The 7,737-nt window shown below is 64.2% G+C and overlaps 1 non-coding gene across 1 annotated transcript; it reads right to left on the minus strand.

The window, feature by feature from the left end:
* Positions 1-1,759: 1,759 nt before the first annotated feature.
* On the minus strand, positions 1,760-1,878 carry LOC131871354 (5S ribosomal RNA). The gene has a single exon (XR_009369586.1). It is a non-coding gene; the product is annotated as a 5S ribosomal RNA (ribosomal RNA).
* Between the last annotated feature and the right edge of the window lie 5,859 nt (positions 1,879-7,737).

Here is a 7,737-nt window from a genome sequence, read left to right on the forward strand (position 1 = left end):
GCGCACCTCGCGTGCACCTTCGCCGGGGTGGGCACCTCGGCTGGGTTGCGCGCCCTGGTGCGCACCAAGGAGCGCTCCGAAGTGTGCTCCAAGGTGCGGCGTGCACGAAGTCGGAGCCCGGTTTGCCCCGGGTGCGCACCTCGCGTGCACCTTGGCGCGGTGGGCACCATGGCGTGCACGAAGTCGGAGCCCGGTTTGCCCCGGGTGCGCACCCCGCGTGCACCTTCGCCGGGGTGGGCACCTCGGCTGGGTTGCGCGCCCTGGTGCGCACCAAGGAGCGCTCCGAAGTGTGCTCCAAGGTGCGGCGTGCACGAAGTCGGAGCCCGGTTTGCCCCGGGTGCGCACCTCGCGTGCACCTTCGCCGCGGTGGGCACCTTGGCTGGGTTGGGCACCATTGAGCGCTCCGAAGTGTGCTCCAAGGTGCGCACCATGGCCCTCCAAGGTGCGCAGCATGGCGTGCACGAAGTCGGAGCCCGGTTTGCCCCGGGTGCGCACCTCGCGTGCACCTTCGCCAGGGTGGGCACCTCGGTGCGCACACCTTCTCAATGTTTTCTTGCCTTTTCTGGAAATTGGTGAAGGCAGCGCATCAAAGGTGCGCACCTCGGTGTGCTCCGAGGTGCGAACCCGAGAGCGCTCCGAGGTGCCCACGAAGTCGAAAGTCGGGTTAATTGCATTGTTTTCCCCGGGTGCGCTCCGAGGTGCGCAACATCGGTGCGCACCAAGGAGGGCTCCGAAGTGTGCTCCAAGGTGCGCACGATTCGGAGCTCGGTTTGCCCGGGGTGCGCACACCTTGGCTGGGTTGCGCACCCTTTGTGCGCTCCAAGGTGCGCACGAAGTCGGAGCTCGGTTTGCCCCGGGTGCGCACCTTGATGCGCACGCCTTGGCTGGGCTGCGCACCTTGGTGGGCGCCATGGTGCGCACCTTTCGTGCGCTCCAAGGTGCGCACGAAGTCGGAGCTCGGTTTGCCCCGGGTGCGCACCTTGGTGGGCGCCATGGTGCACTCCGAGGTGCCCAAGATTGGTGCGCACCAAGGAGCGCTCCGAAGTGCGCTCCAAGGTGCGCAGGTGCGCGCGAAGTCGAAAGTTGGGTTAATTGTCCGGTTTGCCTCGGGTGCGCACCTTGCGTGCACCTTCGCCAGGGTGGGCGCCTTGGTGCGCACACCTTGGCTGGGCTGCGCACCCGGGCGCGCACACCTTGGCACCCGCGTTTCCTTCATTTTAAATTTTTTTTTTTTACAATCTCTCAAGTGGGAAATTCTATAATCTCAACTTTTTTTGCCTTTTCAGGAAACTTTTGAATGGAGCGCATCATTGGTGCGCTCCGAAGTGTGCTCCAAGGTGCGCACCTCTGGTGTGCTCCAAAGCTCTCTCTAGCTGCGTGCACCTGCCCCGGCCGTGCACCCGGCCCCGCCCAGCTTCGCTCACCTGTCCCGGGCGTCTGGTGCGGAACCTTAGAGTAAGAAACATCACCGTGCACCTTGGCCAACGTGCGCGACTCGACCGAGCGCGCACTGGCCGAGGTGCACACCGATTTCACCTGGGTGCGCGCGCAGCACCTCGGGCGCACCGGGGTGCGCGCACAACGCCCGGGTTGCACCGTGGCCTGTGTGCTCGGGGCGCCTCGGGTGCGCGCTCGGTGTCGCCCCCGCGCGCGCGGTAGTGCGGGCAGCGCACCCCGGCCCGGCCCGGCCCCGACGAGAACGCAAACGGGCAAAAGGTTTATTCAAATAGCATTGCGACGCCCGGCGAAAAACTAAAAAAGGGTGCAACACCGGGACTTCCCGGGAGGTCACCCATCCCAGTACTACTCCGGCCCAAGCGCGCTTAACTGCGGAGTTCTGATGGGATCCGGTGCACTAACGCTGGTATGATCGCACCCGTTATGAGCTTGTCGCAGTGTGTACTTAGCAAACCGCGACCCACGTGCGAATCCACCCCGGCCACCCACCCCCGTCGAGGTGCACACCCTCCCTCGCGAAGTGCGCCCCGTTCGCCAAGTGTGAGCCCTGCCCGGGTGCGCGCACCTTGCTAGGGCGTCGGGTGTGCACCCGGCCCGGCCTACGTGCGTGCACCTGGACGGGGCGTCGTGTGCGTGCAGTGTCCCGTCTGCAACGCGGTGCCCACACACCACCTCGGGCGCAACGACCTGCGCTCACATGTGGGCCGAGTGCACCTTGGTGCATGTTCGGGGCGCCTCGGGTGCACGCTCGATCTTGCCCCGGTGCACCAAGGCGCTCGGTTTGCCCCGGGTGCGCACTTGGTGCAAGGTGGGCACCCAAAATAGGGATCAAGCACCAAAACACAAGTTTCGGGATGCAAAATGGGACCCAAGGACCACAAATGCGTTCCAAGACCCATGATGGGTCCACGAGAACAAAAATGTGTTCCGAGACTTAATAAACAAATATTGGGTTTTAGGAGAAGAAACATGCTCTGATGCCCAAAACGAGAATCGACCCCGAAAAGGCCACAGGCCAAAAGTGGGATGCGAGACAAAAAAAAATGGGACCCGAGGACCAAAATTGGGTTCCCAGGTCGAAGACAGGGCAACCGGACAAGAAACGACCTCTAAGGCTCGAAATGAGTCCCGACGACTAAAACTTGACAAGAAGCACCCATCAGGCACCCAACTCGACACCCATGGGATGCCGACCCACCCGGGCTTCCACCTAGCACACCTTGGCACCCACCCACCCTCGCACCCAACCTCGCACCCAACTTAGCACCTTTGAACCCACATTGGCACTCACCCTGACCCTGGCACCTTGGAACCCACATTGGCACTCACCTTGACCCTGGCACCCACCTTTGCACTCACCTTGGGACCCACCCTGGCTCCCACCTCGGCACCCACCCAGACACCCACCTTGGTTCCTTGGCACCCACCTTGGATCCTTGGCACCCACCCCGACACCCACCTTGGCACGCAACTTGGCTACTTGCCACCCACCTTGGCTCCTTGACGCCCACCCCGACAACCACCCCGTGACCTACCCTGGCTAGGGTTGGTGCACACCCACCCTGGTGCCCACCTTGGCACCCACCCCATGACCCACCTTGGCACGCACCTTAGTACCCACCCCGTTACCCACCCTAGGACCCACCCCGTGACCCACCTTGGCCAGGGTGGGTGCCTTGGTGCGCACAACTTGCCTGGGCTGCACACCAGGGCGGGCTCAAGATGGCACCCGCGTTCCGTTTTTTTCACTATCTTTCAAAACGGAAATTTTAAAATCTCGTTTTTTTTTTTTTTTTGCCTTTTCTGGAAATTAGTGAAGGCAGCGCATCAAAGGTGCGCAATGCTGGTGCGAACCCGGGAGCGCTCCGATGTGTGCTCCAAGGTGCGGCGTGCACGAAGTCCGAGCCCGGCTTGCCCCGGGTGCGCACCTCGCGTGCACCTTCGCCGGGGTGAGCACCTTGGCTGGGTTGCGCGCCCTGGTGCGCACCAAGGAGCGCTCTGAAGTGTGCTCCAAGGTGCGGCGTGCACGAAGTCGGAGCTCGGTTTGCCCCGGGTGTGCACCTCGGGTGCGCACCTCGCGTGCACCTTCGCTGCGGTGGGCACCTTGGCTGGGTTGCGCGCCTTGGTGGGCACCATGCAGTGCACGAAGTCGGAGCCCGGTTTGCCCCGGGCGCGCACCTCCGCCAGGGTGGGCACCTTGGTGCGCACAACTTGCCTGGGCTGCGCACCAGGAAGGGCTCAAGATGGCACCCGCGTTCCGTTTTTTTCACTATCTTTCAGAACGGAAATTTTAAAATATCGTTTTTTTTTGCCTTTTCTGGAAATTAGTGAAGGCAGCGCATCAAAGGTGCGCAACGCTGGTGCGAACCTGGGAGCGCTCCGATGTGTGCTCCAAGGTGCGGCGTGCACGAAGTCGGAGCCCGGTTTGCCCCGGGTGCGCCCTGGTGGGCACCATGGTGCGCACCAAGGAGCGCTCCGAAGTGTGCTCCAAGGTGCGGCCTGCACGAAGTCGGAGCCCGGTTTGCCCCGGGCGTGCACCGCGGGTGGGCACCTTGGTGCGCATGCCTTGCCTGGGCTGCGCACCAGGGCGGGCTCAAGATGGCACCCGCGTTCCGTTTTTTTCACTATCTTTCAAAACGGAAATTTTAAAATCTCATTTTTTTTTGCCTTTTCTGGAAATTAGTGAAGGCAGCGCATCAAAGGTGCGCACCTCGCTGCCCACCACGGTGCGCAACGCCGGTGGGCACCCGGGAGTGCTTCGAAGTGTGCTCCAAGGTGCTGCGTGCACGTTGTCGGAGCCCGGTTTGCCCCGGGTGCGCACCTCGCGTGCACCTTCGTCGGGGTGGGCACCTTGGCTGGGTTTGCCCCGGCTGCGCTCCGAAGCGGGGTTATTGGAGCGCCGCCTCTTTTTTTGTCGGAGCGTTTGGTGGGGTTTCTCGCATTGGCTCTTCCCAGGCCCGGTTGCCACCCTGGCGCGCACGAAGTCGGAAGTAGGGTTAATTGCCCGGGTGCGCACCTTTGCCAGGGTGGGCACCTTACCTGGGCTGTGCACCAGGGCGGGCTCAAGATGGCACCCGCGTTCCGTTTTTTTCACTATCTTTCAAAACGGAAATTTTAAAATCTCCTCTTTTTTTTGCCTTTTCTGGAAATTAGTGAAGGCAGCGCATCAAAGGTGCGCACCTCGCTGCCCACCTTGGTGTGCTCTGAGGTGCGCACCCGGGAGCGCTACGAAGTGTGCTCCAAGGTGCGGCGTGCACGTTGTCGGAGCCCGGTTTGCCCCGGGTGCGCACCTCGCCTGCACCTTGGCCGGGGTGGGCACCCTGGCTGGGTTTGCCCAGGGTGCGCTCCGAAGCGGGGTTACTGGAGCGCCCCCTCTTTTTTTGTCAGAGCGTTTGGTGGGGTTTCTCGCATTGGCTCTTCCCAGGCCCGGTTGTTGGGTGCGCTCCCACCCTGGCGCGCGCGAAGTTGGAAGTTGGGTTAATTGCCCGGGCGCGCACCTTCGCCAGGGTGGGCACCTTGGTGCGCACACCTTGGCTGGGCTGCGCACCAGGGCGGGCTCAAGATGGCACCAGCATTCCCTTTTTCTCACTATCTTTCAAAACGGAAATTTTAAAATCTCGTTTTTTTTTGCCTTTTATGGAAATTAGTGAAGGCATCGCATCAAAGGTGCGCACCTCGCTGCCCACCTTGGTGTGCTCCGAGGTGCCCACCACGGTGCGCTCCGAGGTGCCCACCACGGTGCGCAACGCCGGTGCGAACCCGGGAGCGCCCCGATGTGTGCTCCAAGGTGCGGCGTGCACGAAGCCGGACCCCGGTTTGCCCCGGGTGCGCACCTCGCGTGCACCTTGGTGCGCACACCTTGGCTGGGTTGCGCGGCCTGGTGGGCACCATGGTGCGCACCAAGGAGCGCTCCAAAGTGTGCTCCAAGGTGCGGCGTGCACGAAGTCCTAGCCCGGTTTGCCCCGGGTGCGCACCTTCGCCGCGGTGGGCACCATGGCGTGCACGAAGTCGGAGCCCGGTTTGCCCCGGGTGCGCACCTCGCGTGCACCTTCGCCGGGGTGGGCACCTCGGCTGGGTTGCGCGCCCTGGTGCGCACCAAGGAGCGCTCCGAAGTGTGCTCCAAGGTGCGGCGTGCACGAAGTCGGAGCCCGGTTTGCCCCGGGTGCGCACCTTCGCCGCGGTGGGCACCCTGGTGCGCACCATGGCGTGCACGAAGTCGGAGCCCGGTTTGCCCCGGGTGCGCACCTCGCGTGCACCTTCGGCGGGGTTGCGCGCCCTGGTGCGCACCAAGGAGCGCTCCGAAGTGTGCTCCAAGGTGCGGCGTGCACGAAGTCGGAGCCCGGTTTGCCCCGGGTGCGCACCTCGCGTGCACCTTCGGCGGGGTTGCGCGCCCTGGTGGGCACCATGGTGCGCACCAAGGAGCGCTCCGAAGTGTGCTCCAAGGTGCGGCGTGCACGAAGTCGGAGCCCGGTTTGCCCCGGGTGCGCACCTCGCGTGCACCTTCGCCGCGGTGGGCACCATGGCGTGCACGAAGTCGGAGCCCGGTTTGCCCCGGGTGCGCACCTCGCGTGCACCTTCGCCGGGGTGGGCACCTCGGCTGGGTTGCGCGCCCTGGTGCGCACCAAGGAGCGCTCCGAAGTGTGCTCCAAGGTGCGGCGTGCACGAAGTCGGAGCCCGGTTTGCCCCGGGTGCGCACCTCGCGTGCACCTTCGCCGCGGTGGGCACCATGGCGTGCACGAAGTCGGAGCCCGGTTTGCCCCGGGTGCGCACCCCGCGTGCACCTTCGCCGGGGTGGGCACCTCGGCTGGGTTGCGCGCCCTGGTGCGCACCAAGGAGCGCTCCGAAGTGTGCTCCAAGGTGCGGCGTGCACGAAGTCGGAGCCCGGTTTGCCCCGGGTGCGCACCTCGCGTGCACCTTCGCCGCGGTGGGCACCTTGGCTGGGTTGGGCACCATTGAGCGCTCCGAAGTGTGCTCCAAGGTGCGCACCATGGCCCTCCAAGGTGCGCAGCATGGCGTGCACGAAGTCGGAGCCCGGTTTGCCCCGGGTGCGCACCTCGCGTGCACCTTCGCCAGGGTGGGCACCTCGGTGCGCACACCTTCTCAATGTTTTCTTGCCTTTTCTGGAAATTGGTGAAGGCAGCGCATCAAAGGTGCGCACCTCGGTGTGCTCCGAGGTGCGAACCCGAGAGCGCTCCGAGGTGCCCACGAAGTCGAAAGTCGGGTTAATTGCATTGTTTTCCCCGGGTGCGCTCCGAGGTGCGCAACATCGGTGCGCACCAAGGAGGGCTCCGAAGTGTGCTCCAAGGTGCGCACGATTCGGAGCTCGGTTTGCCCGGGGTGCGCACACCTTGGCTGGGTTGCGCACCCTTTGTGCGCTCCAAGGTGCGCACGAAGTCGGAGCTCGGTTTGCCCCGGGTGCGCACCTTCGCCAGGGTGCGCACCTTGATGCGCACGCCTTGGCTGGGCTGCGCACCTTGGTGGGCGCCATGGTGCGCACCTTTCGTGCGCTCCAAGGTGCGCACGAAGTCGGAGCTCGGTTTGCCCCGGGTGCGCACCTTGGTGGGCGCCATGGTGCACTCCGAGGTGCCCAAGATTGGTGCGCACCAAGGAGCGCTCCGAAGTGCGCTCCAAGGTGCGCAGGTGCGCGCGAAGTCGAAAGTTGGGTTAATTGTCCGGTTTGCCTCGGGTGCGCACCTTGCGTGCACCTTCGCCAGGGTGGGCGCCTTGGTGCGCACACCTTGGCTGGGCTGCGCACCCGGGCGCGCACACCTTGGCACCCGCGTTTCCTTCATTTTAAATTTTTTTTTTTTACAATCTCTCAAGTGGGAAATTCTATAATCTCAACTTTTTTTGCCTTTTCAGGAAACTTTTGAATGGAGCGCATCATTGGTGCGCTCCGAAGTGTGCTCCAAGGTGCGCACCTCTGGTGTGCTCCAAAGCTCTCTCCAGCTGCGTGCACCTGCCCCGGCCGCGCACCCGGCCCCGCCCAGCTTCGCTCACCTGTCCCGGGCGTCTGGTGCGGAACCTTAGAGTAAGAAACATCACCGTGCACCTTGGCCAACGTGCGCGACTCGACCGAGCGCGCACTGGCCGAGGTGCACACCGATTTCACCTGGGTGCGCGCGCAGCACCTCGGGCGCACCGGGGTGCGCGCACAACGCCCGGGTTGCACCGTGGCCTGTGTGCTCGGGGCGCCTCGGGTGCGCGCTCGGTGTCGCCCCCCGCGCGCGCGGTAGTGCGGGCAGCGCACCCCGGCCCGGCCCGGCCCCGACGAGAACG

This window comes from Cryptomeria japonica, unplaced genomic scaffold, assembly GCF_030272615.1.
Source record: "Cryptomeria japonica unplaced genomic scaffold, Sugi_1.0 HiC_scaffold_399, whole genome shotgun sequence".
Taxonomy (NCBI): Eukaryota; Viridiplantae; Streptophyta; class Pinopsida; order Cupressales; family Cupressaceae; genus Cryptomeria; species Cryptomeria japonica.